Consider the following 19,679-nt stretch of genomic DNA (forward strand, 5'->3'; position numbering starts at 1 on the left):
AAGAACTGCTTGGCCCATGAACTCTAGCCCTTACAGGCTAATTCTCGCACCTGGACTAGCCCATTTCTAATAATGCGTGTAAGCACCCCAAGGTGCTCTTACCGGGAAGATTCTAGCCTAAGTCCATCGTGGGTGGGAGTTGCCTGGGAGAGCTGAGCATGGCGTCTCTGCTCCAGAGCAGAGTTGTCTGGTCTGTCTGGGAGCAGAGCAGAGTCTGACCTCACTTCCTCTTCCGCCCAGAATTCTATTCTGTTTCCTCCTCCCATCTATGTTCTAAGCTATGAGGCCAAGCAGTTGGTTTATTACTTAACCAATGAAATAAATAGATTGATATATGACACTCCCACATCAGGCGTGAGCCCATGTGAATCTGTATGCACCATGTAAATGCCTGACACCCAAGGAGGCAAGAAAAGGGCATCAAATATCCTGGAACTGGAGCTGCAGGTAGTTGTGCGCTGTTCAAATGTGTGCTGGGAACTGAACCGGGGGCTTCTGCAAGAACAGCAAGTGCTCTTAACCCTTAGCCAGTGAACCTTAACCCCGGCACTCTGTGCACCATTTTCCCGTAAGGATAACTGAAAACCAGTCTTGCTGCCATCAGCCAACTGTCTAAAGCATCCAAGAAACATATCAAGGAGGGTATCTGACCCTCCTGTCTCTCTGGAAGCCTCCACCACACAGGGGATGTCTTCGTCCAAGGGACTGAGTGGCTTCTGCACGCCCTTACTACCCTTCTTCACAAGTCCACTCTCCAGCAAGCAAGTCCTCTGTCAACTGTGACACCGGTCACAGCGTGCTCCGACAGACACGCCTGTTACTTCTAACTTGCAGTTGGTAACTTTAAAGACCAATCGAAACATTTGAGGAGCAAAAGTACACTCCTTCTTTAGATGCTAATATCTTAGAGCTTTGGCTGCAGCTATAATCACAAGCTAGTAAATGCTGCTTTGTGAGAAACCGCTCCTTCCAGGCAATAACCATCCGAAGTGTTGATTGAGCTGGGAATCCTTTGAGCTGACAGTTGATACCATAGAAAAAAGAAGAGGGGGAAAAAAATCACAATTTAGCAATTCAGGCATTTTTTTTTACATACAGGACCTTATTTTCATATTATTTATTCACCGAGGGTGGGCTTATTCTAAGATCTACTACTCTTTCCCTCTACCCTGGAGGTTAGCGAAACAAAGCTCCGCAAACAGCACACCAACTGGCAAACTGTTCTTCGAGCATCACGGCCACCAAACTGTCTTTTTTCCTCCCAAGGCAGAACACCAAAACTTATATTATCTTATTTTTATGCTCCTATCTTAACTTTTGGGGGAAGGTTAAATTATTCTGAAAGTTCTAAGCCATCTCCATATTTATTCTTTTTAAAGGTTCTGTGGTGTGTTAGCATCTGTATTGCCAGAAAACAAAATTTTCTTCAAAGTTATTCTTGGGCAGGCCTGGGACGCAACCCATATGTCCCACAGTTAGCTCAGCTCAAGGTTTTAATTTATGCCCCTTTTTTCAAACTTCACTGTAGTTTCCTTGGTTTGGTGAATGTGTGGCGCCACCTATGGGTCAGCTCTCAGAAGTTCACGCTCCTTTATCTGAAAATCAGGTTTCAAGCTAAGTCATGAAAATGAGGCTTTGAGGGTCTTAAAGATTTCAGACTGGGTGAACATAAATAGAATATCTTATCAATTTATTTTCTCTCCAGGAGTCGAGGAGGCATTATTCTTCTACCTAGGTCCCCAGTCTAGAAGAATTAGGAAAAACAGACACAGAAGTATTTTCTCATCCCTTCTAACCTCTTAAGCCATTTCCCAGCTCCTCTGTGAAACTAGCCTCTTTGGGAGAGCATACGCTCATTAGCCGTGGGCTTTTGGAGAGAGGGGAGCATTGTGGCTGTTGGGTGAGAGCCCTGAGGATCCAGTAACTCCTGCTTTCCTCTTCCTTGTTGTCTAGATACTTGCAATGTAGAGATTAAAATACCCAGGGATCCGAGCCAAGGGAGAATTTTACAGGACAGCATTCTCGCTAATAAATCTCTCTCTGTAAACACCCACAGCCTTTAGAGCTGTGATCTTCCTCCCTTTCCATGCCGGGGTGTGATCACCCTTGCTCGCGAAGTAATTAGAACCATCAAACAGCACAGAAATCACTTATATTCCTGAATATAGGGGAAACCAACAGAAGTAAGACCGCACAAAAGCACGGATCAGACCCTTCTTCGCGTCTTCACAACTGATACCATGGGTATGCGCCCATGCCAAACTCCTCAGAACACATCCATTAAACAGATGCAATTCGCTATATATGGATTACGTACCAATAAACCTTTAAAAGTCAAGCCTTGGATGGGAAAGGAAAATTAATTTTTAATATTTCTGCTAATCCATCTGCCCAAATGATGGCCTTTTTTTTTTCCTTTCCATTTTTTTTTTTAAATCTTTGGTCTAACAAAGAGCAGTTGGGCAGCTATGGATGGAAAAACTCCGCGGTGAACTAGCGTGTAAATTAGAAGCTGCGGCTGTAAAGGCGGATGCCTGCAACAGTGGGAGTGGAGAGTGTGCCTGCCTTGTAAATTTAATTAAACAGCAGGTGCAAAAATCAGGTCATATGGCTTTGATGTGCCCCGTGCGTGGATGACAACCAGACAATGATTCTAATATGAAGAAATTTGCATACATTTGCATCGGACCGCAGAGAGCGCTGGGCCCTTGCCACGTTCCGCATTTTATATCTAGGAAGCTGAATAAGATTTGAATGAACGATTTCTATTTAGACGCAGCGGAAAAATACGAGATTTCAGCACTCACGCAGGAGGCCATGTGGATAGCAGGGAAGGCCTAGGAGGCTCCCCCTGAAAAGCAACCGCCCTCCTGAACAGCGGCGGATGCCTCAAAATGGAAGGAGGCAGACCGTGAGAAGGGGAGGGGAGGGAAGGAGAGGGAGATGTACTGTACTTTGATGTTTTTAAAGACTTTCACAGAAGGTGCTACATTGATTAAGCCCTTCCTTTGTGGGCTCATCCTGGGGGCGTAGCACACCTCATCCTTTTGGCTCCCATCGTCCGTGCTATAAATCCTTAAATACAAAAATTAGAAAGACTTCTCTGATGAAGCAATTAGCCTCTTATATAATCTGCTTCTGCTTTTAAAGGAACGTCTCTGCTGCCGCGTGATGTAGCCCTCATCTTCCACAGTAGCCCGCCAGGATGTTCAGTGCAGATGATATCCTATGGGCTTGTGCCCCCTTGCACAGATAGGATTACAAATACGCCATCTCCCACTGCTGGCCACCAGCATCCTCTCCGGGGTACTCGGGAGAAAGTACTAAAGGGCAGAGAGGCCAAAGAGCACCAGCTGAGCTGATGGTCGCGGCCATCAAAAGGCCCCAGGGGAATTCCACCGGGTATCCTGACGACCGCTGTAGCCTCTGGGAGCAACCATCCTTTGCGGGGTCTAGAGCTCATCAGAAATGGTTCTAGCCCCATGGCCACATACACCTCTAGCCAGCCCTGGAGTCCAGGGTTCCGAGGCCGACTGACACAGAGCCTTGTCTTTGCCTGAAACAGATTCTGAGAGGAGCCCCTGCTAGCCGCACGGAAAATGCTATAGGTCAGCCCTGGTTTTTATGAACAGAATCAAATGACGTCAGAAGATGCCATCGGGTACCCTGCCTGTGTACTTGGACTGTTAGCTCTTGCAACCGAATCCCATCTCCATGCATACTTGGGAAGTCAGCTTTTAAAGGCAGCCTTGGTCACACTAATCCATTACCTGCCGGGGTAACTTGCTGACAGTGAAAGTGGAGAGATCTCTTTAAATATTTGCATCCAGAAGTCGGGGCTTTTATCTGCGTGCGTTTTCCCAAATGCTCAGCATAGAAGACACAGCAGCAGCTTCTAACTGTACACAGCATCTCTCATCCCCCAAACGTGTTGCAAATTTTAGAGAGGCCAGAATCCTTTCTGTTTGTCACAACGGACTCAGCATTCATGCCAGGGCTTGGTACAGGGCTGCCATTCATAAATATGCTTAATTAATCAAATGGTGTTTTTATTTAAGAATCTAAGTTAAGATTAAGTTTAGATAGCTAATCTGTTAATAAATACGACAAATCTGGGGAAGGAAAAGTGAACACATTCGCCCGGCCTTAGGAAGCAGGGTGTCTGTTACATCACACAGGCATACAAGGTGCCGGGCAGTGGCCCAGGGTTTTAGAGTCTGATTCTCATTGAGTAAAGAGATAACGCTACAAAGAAACATTCAAAAATATCCATGAGGATACAATATAATTTTCCCCTGAAAGCACACACACACACACACACACACACACACACACACACACACACACGGCAAGAGGGCTAGCGCACATTAGGCGCTCTGAGCGGGTGACCTACAGCTCTAGCTCCTCCCCTCCACTGTGTTTTTTAACCCCTTCCCTCTGGAGTTCTCACTCTTGACTCTCCTCCCATGAGGCCGCCTTGAATCCACACCAAGCTGAGCACTCACCATGCTGCGTCGCAACCCCGTCTTTGGGTCCAGCCTGTTATGACAGCAAGCCACCAGATGCTTCCTGGGCTCTCAAGAGGCTGGGGCAACATCTGGAAGGCGCTTGTGAGTCCCACATTCAGGTCTCCTCATGATGACATTGGAGGAAATACGTGCTGTGTGTGGCACTTGGTGAGAGCTGAGGAATTCCTCAGCGGAGGCTCAGACAATGAAGAGCGTCTTTAGTGGTACGGATCTGGGGACACTGAGAAGCAGGAGCGTGTGTGGGGTAGAGAGAGGTTCAGAAGAAGGGGCCTGACTCTCTTCTACTGGAATTCTGCTCGGGCTTCCTTGGCAAACACTTGCTTTGACAGCTGCTTGTCTCAAGACACGTGCTATCCTCCGGCAGTGTTTGTGTCCCAACTGTGTTCAACTGTCCCTGAAGAAGGCACAGTCGTTATGCAGCTTTGATTCAGCTTTGAGGTGACGACTGTCCATCAAAAAAGCTCTTCCTGTGTGCTTTGGGACCTATGTTTTCCTCTTTGTCCTTAGACAGCGTCAGCGAGTTTCTTCGAGCAGGCAGTATGACCCAACTGGGGCTATCTACTTGACATCCCTTCTTGTCACTGTCCTGGGTGTGCCACACTCCAAAAGCCCTTCACTGTTCTTGCACCTATTAAAGGAAAATTACACTGTTGTGCAATGGTCTTCCATGCCTCTGTTCAGAAGCATGGTTCCAAAACGGCGTGTGCTGGGAAACATATTCTTGCAACCGGCAGCTTCAGTCATGCTCACCGTGGAGGGTGAATGAGGTCCAAGGGGAGCAAGGATTAGGGAGACACGTATGAGTAGGGATGAGAATACAGGTGTCTTAGACCTTGACAGTTAAGAACAAAACACAACCGAGACACAAAGTCATCAGCCTAGGAGGTGATAGTGCCTGGGCCATCTATTTCCAGACCCAACCACCCCCACCTGATTTCTGGCATGAACTCTGCAGAGGTCAGTATTGCAGTAGGGCACACTTCCCACCATGGCTTGAGTCTGCTCACAAAATGAGACTGATTTTCTGTGTAAATGGGCAATCTGAGAAGCTAATTATAAGTCACCCTCACTTAAAAGGCAAAAGCCCTATTTCTCCTCATCAGAGAAATAAAAATTAAAACCACAAGGGGATAGTTCTGCCGTCAGACTGGTCACAATTATAAGGACAAAAAAATAGCCAATTCCCCAGTGAGAGGGGACACCCCTTCTGTTATTGGTGGAAACGTAAGTTAAGCTGGCCAAGGTGGGTAGCAAGATGGTAGTTGCCAAAGATATCCACATTCCATGGTACTGCAGCACCACAGTAAAAGCTACTTAAGTGCCCATCAAGAGAAGGGTGGGTAGTGTGGGAGTCCTTCTGTATATGTGTTTCTTTTATTGGTCAATGAATAAAGAAGTTGCTTTAGGCCAAAGGCTTAACAGAATATAGCCAGGCCAGAAGAGACATATAAAGAGAGTAGGCAGAGTCAAGTGAAAAGCCATGTAGCCCCACTGGAGACAGATACTGGATGCCAGACAGAACTTTACACAGTAAACCACAGCCACTTGGTGATACACAGATTAATAGAAATAGGTTAACCAAAGATATAAAAACTAGCTAACAATATGCTTACGTGACGGGCTGTAAAAATGGTTTCCACTTACCGAAGGGCTTCAGACAATTGTACTTGCTGATATGTTCATATCAGCACCTGCTTTTTGGTGGGTTCCTTTTTTGTTTTTGTTTTAAGACAAACTTTCAAGTATCCGAGCATGGACTCTGTAGCAGAGCATCACCCCGAATTTCTGATCCTCTTGTATCTACCTCCCATTGCTGTAACTACAGGCATGCACTACCATACTGAGTGTGGGTGGTGTTGGGAATATAACCTTAAACTTCATGTATGCTGGGCAAGCACTCCACCAAACAGTAACATTCTCGAACTTTTGGTGTGGACTCCTTTGCCCTTCTTCCTTCCTCCTGCTGAGATGGTCTCGGTGGGCACCTTTTTATGGGTTAAATACTGAGAAATCCCCCTGAAGTAGGATTTGTGTTCAATCAACAATCACAGTTTCCCTTCAGCAAGTGGAACACGCACGGTATTTGAATCAACTGTTGGCGGAGCCTCCGCAGACATTGTCTGCAGTCATGCTCACTTCTTGTCACGCCTGACATCTGAAGAAGTTTCTGAATGGCAGAGGGAAGTGAACGTCTCAAAATAGCATTCATGCAAATTTAGTTGGAGCCCAGATCCAAATTTAATGACAATATAAAGAGAGCCTAAGAAATCTGTCCCAGTAGAAAATATACTATACCAGACCAGGGCTGTTCTCGCTCCCATTCATTGTTCCAACCACAGTGCTTAGACTACGGTGAAGCCCGGCTTGTATAAGAGACCAGTAAATCAAATGCCATTTTATGTAAAGTTCTACATTAACATAGCAGTAACTGTATAGAGAAAGTCTCATAGCCGGGCGATGGTGGCACACGCCTTTAATCCCAGCACTTGGGAGGCAAAGGCAGGCGGATCTCTGTGAGTTCGAGACCAGCCTGGTCTACAAGAGCTAGTTCCAGGACAGGCTCCAAAACCGCAGAGAAACCCTGTCTCGAAAAACCAAAAAAAAAAAAGAAAAAGAAAGAAGTTTTAAAAGTCTCATATAGTAAAAGGGATTTCCAGATGCCCCATCTCTGTCACTGGCATCTTACATTAGGATATTAGTATGTTAACAATAATGATCAACAATGAGCTCAGATTGATGTATCATTATTACTATTCTCAACTAAAGGCATTTATTCCCATAGCTTTAGCTATATTAAAATGTGTGTTTGTGTCTGTGTGTTTCAGTACACGCATACATGCATATAGGTGAAGGTCAGAGGTCAACTTTGGATTGCTTCCTCAGTGTCTCTCCACCTTGATTTTTGAAGTGGGGGTCTCTCACTAGGACCGGAAAATTATCAATTACGTTAAAGCGACTGGACCACCAACCTCCATAAACCTAATCTACCTCTCTTTGTCTCCCAAACTCTGAGATTTAAAAAGCTTACCAATACATAGGGTGTTTTGTTTACTTGTGTTTTGTGTGGATTGTGAGGCATGCACTCCACTCCTTGTGTTTTATGTGGGTTGTGTGGAGTGTACTCTGGTCCTGAACTGAACCATCTTCCCAATCAAATCTTAGCTGTTGCTTAAAATCTTTTCTGATTTCTGGATCCAATAAAAGGATACCCATGATATTGAGTTGCACCTTCTTGGGCTCTTATTGTCCTCAATGTCCCTCTGGTTTTCCATGGTTTTGATGGCTTTCGTGGTTTTGAGGAACACTGAACAAACATGGTACAGAATGTCCCTGAGCTGGGATTTTGCTGACTGTATTTCTTCATGATCAGACTCTGATTCTTGGGAGAAGACAAGAGCAATAACCAACCATTTTCATCTCATCAAAAAGAAAGGTGTGGGTGCTACCACAGGACTTACTAATGGAGTTGATGGTGATCTCCAGCCTTGGGTCGTGGCCATCAGGTTTCTGCTACAAAAATCAGCATTTTACAGCTGTGCTCTTGGGACAGAGCTCACTACACTAGCCCATATCCAAACAATGGGGAGCTATTACACCACCTTATAGAGGAGGCTATAGCTAGATAAATTACCTGATATTTTATAGATTGATCTTTTCTTTTTCATTTGTTTGCATTGATAAGATTTGTGAGCATTAAGTGTGCACACTGGCTTATAACACAATAATACTTTATTTATTGTGTTGCTCAAATGTTTCCAGCTATTGAAATTCAGATTTATTCCTTGCTAATGTGCACTCTCCCACCACTGTGGGGTGTCTATTTCCTTTTAACCCTCTAATTTCTAAGCACTGCAAAAAAAAGGAGGGAAGCCTCATCTGAGTCCTCAAATCTGAGATTTTTGTCTCTGGAACACTGTCTTTTATTCTTAAAACCTGGGTAAGAGCCAAGATCTAGGCACTGGAGACTTACATGGTTGTGCTGCCTCTATCGCCAAACCATCTCAGTTAATTAAGGAGAAGAAATGAGTATACTCACCTGCATCCCTTCCCCTGCCCGCACACCCATGTGTTGTGTGCACATGTGCAAGCTCACACGTGTGTGCATGTGTATTGTTTCCTGTGTGCCTAGGCAAATTTTTTTAAATGAAAGACACAAGAGACTATTTTTAAAAACAAACCAGCAGAAAAGAGAGTAAGTGAAAGAGAAATGCTTAGGTCTTCAGTGATGAAGTAAGACTATGAAAACAGAGAGGCGGTGCATCAATTAAAATCACTGGCACATCTTGCAGAGGATCCAGGTTTGATTCCCAACATGCTTTTGGTGGTTCACAGTGATCCATAACTCTAGTTTACAAGAAATCTGACATGCTCTTTTGACCTCCACAGGCATCAGAAGTGCACATGGTGTGTATCCATACATGTAGACAAAATAGTCACATATAAAATAAAATGAATAAGATTATTTAAAGGCAAAAGGTGAAGAGATGGGATAGATTTTGATAATATTCTAAGGGGGCACACCCCAGGGTGCATTGAACCACAGAGTGAGATCTTCACGGGAAATGCAGAGAGTTCTCTACTCAAAGGTGGCCTGGACTTGGACTTTGTCCATGGTTAAGTCATATGAGGTCATAAAGTCACACTCAACTACTCTCCGTTTTTTCATCGAGGCATAGTCTCTTACTGAATATGGAGCTCAAGAATGCTGTCTGCTATGGGAAAATGTTCTTGTACACTGTAAAGATTTGTCACTCGGTTTAATAAAAATTTGATTGGCCAGTAGCCAGGGAGAAAGCATAGGTGGAGTGACCAGACTAAGATAATTCTGGGATGAGGAAAGGCAAAGACTCAATCATCATATAGAAGCAGAGATGAGAATGCCTTACTGAGAAGTACCAAGCCACATGGATAAATATAGCTAAGAATTATGGGTCAGTTTAAGTTGTAAGAGCTAGTTAGTAATAAGCCTGAGCAATTGGCCAAATAGTTTATAATAATATAAGCCTCTGTGTGTTTATTTGAGACTGAATGGCCGTGGGACTAGATGGAACTAAAACAGCCATCTATAGCCATCTTGATATGAAACAGCCATCGGTAGCCTCCCAAGTGCCTCACACCTATTTTGCTTTTACTTAAGTACTGGGAGTCCAAACTCTGGCCCTCACGATCACAAAACAAATACTTTCTCCACTGATTCGTCTCCCCTTCCATACTCATGTCCTCCCTTCCACACTTCTTTGACATTACAGGTGTGTAACCACATCCCCTTACACGGCTGAGACTAGTGATCTCCTCTGAGAAGCACTTCTGATTAAATGCACTTACAAGGGTCCATTCCCCTCCCAGCTAAACTGCGAGACACTGGATTACATCCAAGGCACTGGGTTCTAAAGAGAAGACCAGGTGGGGAGGCAGTGAGTCTAGGGACATTTCATTCCACTCTTCCTCTGTGTTATGAACCTCTTCCAGGAATTGTCAGTTTCAATGTGAGTTCCATCAAGACTGCTTTGTGAACCTCCCATGAGCAAATGCTTTCAGACACAGGTCCATGTGAATCTTCAGTCTGTTTGTTTGAAATACTGAGATGACTCCCTCTTAAGACCTAACCTACTCAGAAGCAAGAAGAAATACTGACGCCTGCAGTCATTGTCTCCCAGATGAGCTGCAAAGACATGTATGACTATTGCAACGGCAGGCGCCCCCAGCTGGATGTCTGATCACGGCAGTGTGCCTGGAACAAATCCCTGTATGAAATCACAACACTTCATTTTGCATGTTTTCTTGCAGGGAGCTCATTTTCCATTTGGAGAGAGCCAGAGGGAAACTGGCTCAGGCCCCACTGCATCCCTGGGGAGGGGGAACAATGGGTTTGCTGATCACTAGCTGATTCTTACTGTGAGTGAGCAAGCTGGTTCCCTAGTCATATGACCTAGTCATAGGCATCATTGTAAACGGTAAAGCAGAAGTTCCATGTCAGTCTCACACTTGGAACTTGTGGGTCTTGCATTTGCTGACATATCTGGAATGGAGGCTTCCTATGTGGGAGTAAGGTGGCAATGTAAGACAGTTGGCCAATGCATCAGCTGCTTCCCCCACTGCAGATTGTCCCCATATCTTTCTCTCCAGGTATAGTCAATGCCACCTTGCTGTGCTATGGATATGAACCATCCTATGAAGATTGTGTACTGAAGACTTGGTGTCTAGCTGGTGGCATTATTGAGAAGTATCTGGGTCATAACGACCCTTAGTCCATAATGGATTCATTACTATGCAAGGGGCACAGGTCATTGGGAGCATGCTTTTGAATTATGTACTCTGTCCTTCGTCCATGTGCTTCCTAGTTGCTATCAAGCAAGCAAGATTTTCCCCCTCCTACCATTTTGCTACAATATTCTGCCTCCTCATAGATTCATGGAGGATAAGTCAGTCAATCTACAACAAAACCCTCCAAACTCTTGAGCTAATGTTCAGCAGGAAGCCATGTTCTACTTGCACACGTTCAGACCTCTGCAAATGGAGACTGAGAAGAAAGCTTCTGGGGTATTAAGTAGCATCTGTGGAAGACTGTGGCTACGACTCCACCTTCGCAAGGCCAAAGGCCAAACCTGGGCAGAGTTGAATCCGTGCAAGAGCTTTGACTGGAGAGGAGACCTGGAGCCAACAAGATAGGTCAACTGTAACCAACCAACAAGCTGACTCACTAAATTCTAGCCAGTTCAGCTGCCAGCCTTGCCTCAGACCCCATGTTAGCTAAGGCAGATTTGAAGGCATGTGTTCACAATCCTAGTACAAAGGAGGTGAGAACAGTCAAACCCCTATGGTTCCTATACTCCTGCCCCCTGCCTGCCCTCACATGACCAGCACCCAACCCACCACCAGTAGTCCATGTCTCTTGCTGCCATGCTTCCCCCATCTTAAGAAAGTGAAATCCCCCGAGACCATGAACCTCAGCAGAATATGTTCCTGCCTGAAGTTGTCTCTGTCAGATATTTATTAATAGAGGTGAGAAATGAACCAAGGGACCTTCTGAGGCCCAAGGTAATTGATGGAAATATGAAGGGCTTCCCCCAGAGTTCCACATATGCCTTCTCCGACTAGATGAGCATGACAGGAACGGAGAGCCTAAGGTGGGTTTGGGCAAGTGACTGTCACCCAGTCTGCTGGATGAACAATAGGAGACCAAGTAAATGAGCAGCACTTAGGGCAGGGGCCTGGCTTCACTCAGCAGATCATTCGTGTTCGTGTTACCAAGCTTCTAGATCCAGAACCCCAGGATATGGATAAGATTTGAGATTATCTACTTGGGAGAAATGAGGAAGGCAATGGAAAAATTGTGCCTGGGAAGAGAGGGTAGCAGGCCACTCCCACTGCCTGGTTCCGCTGCCATATTTTATGATTTTTAGAAACACTGCCTGATGGTCCCATGCAGATGGCTCAGTAGATACAGCTCTACATAGGCTGGTCTAATCAGTGAACTCTAAGCTCTACATAGGCTGGTCTAATCAGTAAGCTCTAGGCTCTAGTGAAGGACCTTGCCTCAATGTATAAGACTGAAAGCAACTAAGAAAGACACCTGACTTCAACATTGACTTTCACATGCACGTGTATACATGTGGGCCTGCATCCACACATGTTTGTTCACATATATTCAAATGTACAAATATACACACAGGAAAAAAACTAACTTAGAAAGGTAAAAAGAAACACCACCTGTGCCCTTGGCTTCCCTTATGTTTCTGTGTACAGAATGAAGCGGAACTAGGGCAAAGGTAAGATGAAAGTGTTGTTAAAGCTTAGAGTGGGTTATGAAGACAACCAGAGAAGGAGTGCATGGAGAATTTGAAGGACCTCAGTCCAGAAGCAAAAATTCAGACACAGTGGAATGTCCCTACCAGTCAATCTTTGAAGGAAATATAAGCAGGTGTGTGTGTGTGTGTGTGTGTGTGTGTATGTGTGTGTGTGTGTGTGTCTGTCTGTCTGTGTTCATCTATGTGTGTTCCTGTGAGCTTGCATATGTTGTATCCCAGCCAAAACAGGCTGCAGCCTTCCCTTAGAGTTATGAGGTGTAACCTGGACTCCTCAGCTTTCTTTGCTTTTCCAACACGTGCCGAGACATCCACCATCACAGTAAAGTATCCACTTCTGAAAGGCCCCAGAAGCGGGAAAAGAAAGAAGAAATAGGAGAGACAGATGCCAAGTGTGGTGTACCTCACATTAGCTATGGCCCTTCTCCAGATTCTTTATTCTAAGATTTCAAGGGGAAAATACGCAGAATTCTCAGGTGCATGTTCAAAAAAAGCATTCAGAATCAGCAGGATGAATAGGAGATGTCCAATTCATTATGCACAGAATATTCCATGCTATTTTTTTGCACTCTGCTCCTGGGTGCAAAGCTGTTGGGTTCCAAACACATGTCCCAGGAAGAGCATCCTCTGCAGCCCCAATGAACACAGCCAAAGAATGGGAGTATATTCATTTCTGCATCTGAAAGCCCTCTTCGCTGAGTTGAGAAGAGGGTGAGTCTTTGCATAGATCTCTAATGCTCACAACTGCACAGTCCTGGATTGCATCCAGGTAGCAGTGCCCTGAAAACATACACAGTACACAGCCTACACAGGTGAGTGTAGGAAGAGGGAGGCCGTCATGTTCGGCAACGATGCAGATGAATCTTTCCATTCTCCTCATAGGTGCTGAAAGGTATTTGATATAGGAAAAGGCAAATAAGCTATTGTGAGTAGCCGGATCAGGTTCAAATCCAGGAAGAATCATCTTGGATGAATGAAGTCAAGATCCCTAAGCATTTGTCTATAAAATAAGGATTAGAAATTGAACCAAAGAGAAATGATCAGGGTTTAAATAATAACTTTGTTCACTCTGAATGTGTAATCTGGCACATATTTAGTTGGTGATGTAAATAACCACTATATAACACACTGCATCCATTTTTATTTACTTATTTGATCTCTCTGAAATTTGTGGGGAAAGAGGTAGATTCTGTCTCAACACAACTTGCAGACTTCCTGTCGTGCCAGGTCTGGAACGCTTAAAACTTCATTTCCAAGACTCTCTTGCAGCTAAGATACTGGCTATGACTCGGTTTTTAGTTAGCTGGTTCAAAGGAAGGTTGGCAGTAGGGGACCATGTGGCACACCCTCTCACTGCTTCAACTCTCTGTGGTTAGTGGACATGCCACAGAGGCCTAGAAAATTCCTAGAGAATTGCTTAATACTTTGCCCCTAGCACACAGGGTTGAGTAGCAATTATCTGTGTAGGCGGCAGATCATGGGGAGTATTGGTCATGGTTGTATTGTGGCCTCTAGGTCAGAGCTCTGTTTTCTAATTTGTCATTCTCTTTGGAGAAGGGTAGAAAGGCTCACAGATGACACAACTACCATAACATATGTGCAAAAAATGTACACATACGCTTTACCCTCGTGTACATATTTCAATATCTGTTCCTCTGAAATTTAGCTTCAGGAACTAAATTTCTCTTCTTCATGGCAATCATCTATTTCCATGAAGGTTATTCACTTCTGTGCCACCATAATCCTGCTGAAGCTAAGGGACAATGGAATGTTTGCATTACCCGTGAATCTGACCGCTTTGTTGTTGCTTGCTTGCTTGTTTGTTTTTGATTTACAGAACAATATCACCTTAACATTCAGGCATGCATAGCTCTCACTCTCTCTGGCTTGAAACCAGGCATGACCGTAGAAGGAATAGACAGAAGGGGGAGGAAAGTCCTTAGGACACTTTGGGTGAGCCTTGACTTAAAATATATGCAGGTATCTCAAGACAGAAGCTATGTTAGATGGCCAAGACTCACCAAATAACGGAGAAAATAAGTATAAGGGAAGAATTTTTTTTCGACTTGTGGTTTCAGAGGTTTTATTGTACAGTCACCAGCTCATGCAATGAGGAAGAGCATCAAAGTGGGATTAGCAGAGCAAAAACGGTTCATATCTTTCAATAGTCAGGAAGAAGATGGAGGCTAAGATAGGAAATAATGGAAAGGGTAAGGACCAAGAAGTAGATAAATCACTCAAAGGAATGTTCCCTAATGACAGGTCGTCTCTTTATACCTAGGACCCACCCCTTCATCTCCATCATCTCCCAACAGTCCACCATATTATGAATCTACTAATGGGCTAATGCTACCAGAGACAAAATGGTACCACCAGCAAAAGAATATAGGCCTCTTTCCTTCAAATGCCTTTCTTTGAAATGTCTCTGTCTATATGTAGATGGTTTTGTGTTTCACAGACATGATGTCACATCCTATCCGAGCCTCTGAAAGCCGTGAAAGCTCCAACTAGCTTTTTAGTCTTTGGAGTTCTTGATCTCCTTGTAGGAGACCTGGAGATAACTCACCTGGATGTTTGGCAGCAACCCATGAGGCCACAAAACAAAGCCAGCCTAGGACACAGGCCAGTCGTTTTACTCCCTCGTTTGTGTCTGGGATAGGCCAGGCAGGCTTCCAGTCAGAGCCAGTATAATAAGAAATTGACGCATCTGTCAAGTGTTCATTTTTCTTGTTAAATTAACTCAAGAGCACAACTTAATGCTGACATAAATAGCATTTAATAAATAAATACTTGCTGAGCCACTAATTGCAATTTACCACACAAGACATAAGATGAGAACTCACAGTCATAACCTCGCCTCCCCTGCCATTTCAAACCTCATTGTTGAAGAGATTATCCCTTGACTACATCCAAGCAGAAGGAGCCAGGAGACTTGGTGAAAATCATCAAAGTCAGAAAAATGGACTTTGAATTCAGTGTCAAAATCTTAGAACCCAAACATTTATTCCCACAAATATTCAGAGAGAGACTTCTGGGTTTTACTATAACTCGGTGCCTCTCAGCTCCTCTAGCAACAAAGAAATATTAGGCATCCCAAATAGCTGTGGTAGTTGGTTCAAGCTAGACTAATATCAAATGAAAAGAGGAGACCTGACAATCCTGAAGCTCCTATGGGTTAAACTTGAATGTTATGGTACCTCTGACTCCTCAGTTAAGGAGCCTGAGCATACCCGTAGCCTTGGTTGCCATCCAAGATTTCAAAGTGATGGAAAAACAGAGCCTGCCTGGGTGATGACCTACCTCCTCCAGGCCAGGCTGTTCTGCATGATATGGGATGGCTGCAGAGAGGAGAAAAGCCTGGCTGACAGACGATATTAATCTAAACAGGGTCCATCGTTTATTCGACTAACAGATGTGTTGACTGCCAGGCATTGACCTGAGCACCAAAGACATCGCCAAGAAAAAGACCCAAACTGTTTACCTTTGTAGAGCTTATATCTTTGCGAAGGAAGACAGATAAGAACAAAGAGACAAGCTAGGGGATAAGTTCCTTGGGGGAGAGAGGTGGGGTAGCAATTAGTACCCTGTGCTAATGGAGTGACAGGAAGAAGACCTGAGGCTGGAGGGCATGCACTACCAGCTGCTAGAACACACTTACTAACCAGATGAGGACAACAATAGGACCAAGCAAGAGTTCCTATGACCAGGGTTGTAGAGACGGTTCATTAGGTGAAGAACCTACCCTTCAAGAAAGAGGATAGGGTTGAGACGGCCAGAATACAGCCAGTCATGGCGGTGCATGCCTATAATGCCAGCATGAGGGAGGCAAAGACAGGAAGGTCCCTGAGTCTTGCTGGTCATCTAATCTAAACAATCAGCAAGAGCCAGAGGCCATCAAGATCCCATGCCTTGAAAACAGGGCAAGTTGAGAGGAATTAGAAAGGAAACCCAATTATGACCTTCTGGCCACCCCACACACATGGGCACATATACAGGAAGAGGTACATATACAAACAGAAACACGCACACATACAAAGAGTTCCCATAACAACCCAAAGGAGCAATGAGATAGTAACACCAAGATTTCTGATCAGAGAAACAAAAATAATATGCAATCACTCTTACTTTTAAAATGAAGAAATGAAGACCATACAGAGAGTGGGGTTAGTGTTAAATAATTAGGATTCAGCCAGGTGTAGTGGCTCACACTTATAACTCTAGCACCCGGATGACTGAAACCAGATGTTTCAGTTTAATGCTAGCCTGGGCCACCTAGTGAGTCCCAGATCAACCTAGGCTATAGCATGAAACTATATCTCAAGAAAACAAAGAATCAGGATGTGGATTGTGAACCCTCTTGGCTTCTTGGGGTTACTGTAACATACTGAGGTATCTCTAAACTTCCAAACATGATCAGCTGCCAATTTGGGAGGCCAGGAGTCTGAAATCCAGATGTTCTCCTTGAAGGCTCCAGATGAGAAGTCTTCTTGGCCTCATCCAGTTGCTAGTGGTGTCCAGTACTCTTGATACCCCACGACTTACAGATACAGCAACTCGTTTCTGCCTCTGATGTAACATATTGCTCTTCCTGTGTCTGTGTGCTGGGTCTCTTTCTCATGAGGTCACCAGTCACTGAAATAGGTAGTGCTGACCTTAATCCAGCGTGACCTCATCTTAATTTGATTACATGTGCAAAGACCCTACTTCCCAATAAGGCCATACTCATGGGATCCCAACATATGTTTTTGGAGATCATAATACGGCCCACAGTGGGCAAGATTTGAAATAGGCAATTAAATGCAGAAACATGGAGATTAGACAGAAACCCAAGTAGGAAATGTTAATTGGAGGTCATTGCTAACTAGGTGGTAATTAAAGCAGTGGGCGGTGTGAGATCATGAAGCTAGCAACAGAAGTCAGAAAACAAAACACGGGCTGAAGCTGAGAGCTCCCTAGCATTTTAGAATCAGAAAGACGAGGAGGATCTGACCAAGGATACCTGAAAGAGAGTCACACAGAGGGGCAAAGAACTGGAAGAATGCTCAGTGGTTAAAGGTATTTAATGTTTTTGCAGAAGACCCAGATTCAATTCCTAGCACTCACACAGTAGCTCATAAATACCTGTAACTGTAGTCCCAAGGGATCCTATGCCTTCCTCTGACCTCTGCATGTTATTATACACACTAGGTGCTCATACATACACCCAGGCACATATATACAGCCATACAAAATACAATAAACAAGCACTTTAAAAGGAGAGAGAGGCAAAAATACTAGGGGATGAAGTTCTGGGGGCCAGGTGAAGACGGTATATGGAGGAGGGAAAGTGATGTACAGAAAAGGCTGGAGAGATGACTCAGAGGTCCTGAGTTCAATTCCCAGCAACCACATGGTGGCTCACAACCACCTATAATAAGATCTGGTGCCCTCTTCTGGCAGGCAGGGATACATGCAGGCAGAACACTGTATACATAATAAATAAATCTTTTCTTAAAAAAAATTTAAAAAAAGAAAAGAGACGTGGCCAGAACTGAAACCTAGGAGGACTTATGTCCCTCAAAGCCAGTATTGGGTGACTTATAGGAAATGAGGGAATTCTAGGCAGGACACAGGAGCCTTGTGTTCCTCAGAACAGTCATGCCTTCCAACAAACCATAGCAAAAGTCTGGTTATCCCCAGAGGACAAGGAACAAACAGTAGGAAGCAAAGCACAGCCCCCATGTGTGGCCTAGAATATTTGTGTAAACTTGAAATTATCAAAAAGCAGCTGCAACTGAGTTTGACAAAGACAGAAGACACCTGACATGAGAGACTCAGTGGAGAGTCATTTGCTTCTGCAGAGCATGGTGATAAAGGGGCCAGACCTCGCCCATCTGATGTGTCCAACGGCAATGTCAGACAGCTGCAGCCACGGGAGTCTAAGGGTCAGTATTATCTACACGACAATTCTAGCTACTCAGAAAAATAACAGCCAAATAAACAGGATTTCCCAGTACTCCCCATTTGCCTGTTTTCAGAATAAAACTAGAAAGCATTAAATAATAAGTGAAGGTAATGATACATTAACAATCAAAACAGAAACATTCTCATGTTACAAAAATACTCATTGAATGTAGATGTTGGATTTCCCTCTGTAGGCTGTGAATATGTTTAATTGCTATTAGTTAATAAAGAAGCCGTTTTTGGCCAATGGCTTAACAGAATAGAGCTTGGTGGGAAAACTAAACTGAATGCTGGGAGAAAGTAGGCAGGGTCAGGGAAAAGTCATATAACAGCCACCGCAGACAGAGGTGTTGGAACGTTGCCCATAAGCCACAGTCACATGGCGATACACAGATTAATAGAAATGGGTTAACCAAAGATACAGGAGCTAGATAGCAATAAGCTTAAGTGATTGGCCAAGCAGTGATTTAAATAATATAGTTCCTGTGTGATTATTTCAGGCATCTGGGTGGCCAGGAAAGAAACAAGCAGCCTTCCAACAATAGAGAGTCAGTCAAAGCCATCCTGTCTTTCTCCTCTCCCTCTCTCTGTGACTCTTTCTTGTGTTAGTAAACAATGCACAGCATCACTGCACTGCCTAAAGGAAAGACTCTGAATCAGGGGTGTAGCTCAGGGGCAGAGTGCTTATCTACACACAAGAGACCCTAGGTTCCATCGCAAGAGGAAGAGAGAGAGAGGAAGGAAGGTGACAAGGAGAAAGGGTAGAAGAAAAGAAGGAGGAACAAAGGAATGAAAGAAGGAATGAATGAAGGAGAGGGAAAGATCGAAGGAAACTCCTCAACCTATCAATGACTATAAGATAGACAGAGAAACAGAATTGGAAATTAAACACCTCGAAGTGACACAATCTTTTGAGGTTTTCTTCCAACGAGGCACTGATGTAGAAGGTCCTTCTTTCTATGTGTTGCTTTTATTGGTTAATGAATAAAAAAACTGCTTTGAGCCTATGGCAAGGGCAGAACAGAACTAGGTGGGAAAAGCAAGGCTGTATGCTGGGGAAAAGAGAGCAGAGTCAAAGAGAAGCCAAGGACCCACTGGAGACAGCTGCTGGGAACTTTGCTGGTAAGCAATAGAAATGGGTTAAATTAATATGTAAGAATTAGCCAATAATAAGCTAGAGCTAATGGGTCAAGCAGTGATTTAATTAATACAGTTTCTGTGTTATTATTTCGAGTTTAAGCTAGCCAGACAGCCAGGAAGAAAAAGTGGCTCCTCCTTCAACAAGGTACTTCATGTCTCTGCCCCAGATCGCTCTTCAGGAAGTGAGAATACTAGGTCCCTGCTCTCCCTTTGCCCTTGGTCTCCTTACATTTCAACTTCTCCTCCTCTCAGACGCTATGCC

Source organism: Alexandromys fortis, unplaced genomic scaffold, assembly GCF_014885135.2.
Source record: "Alexandromys fortis isolate MF-2015 unplaced genomic scaffold, M_Fortis_MF-2015_v1.1 scaffold_30, whole genome shotgun sequence".
Classification (NCBI taxonomy): Eukaryota; Metazoa; Chordata; class Mammalia; order Rodentia; family Cricetidae; genus Alexandromys; species Alexandromys fortis.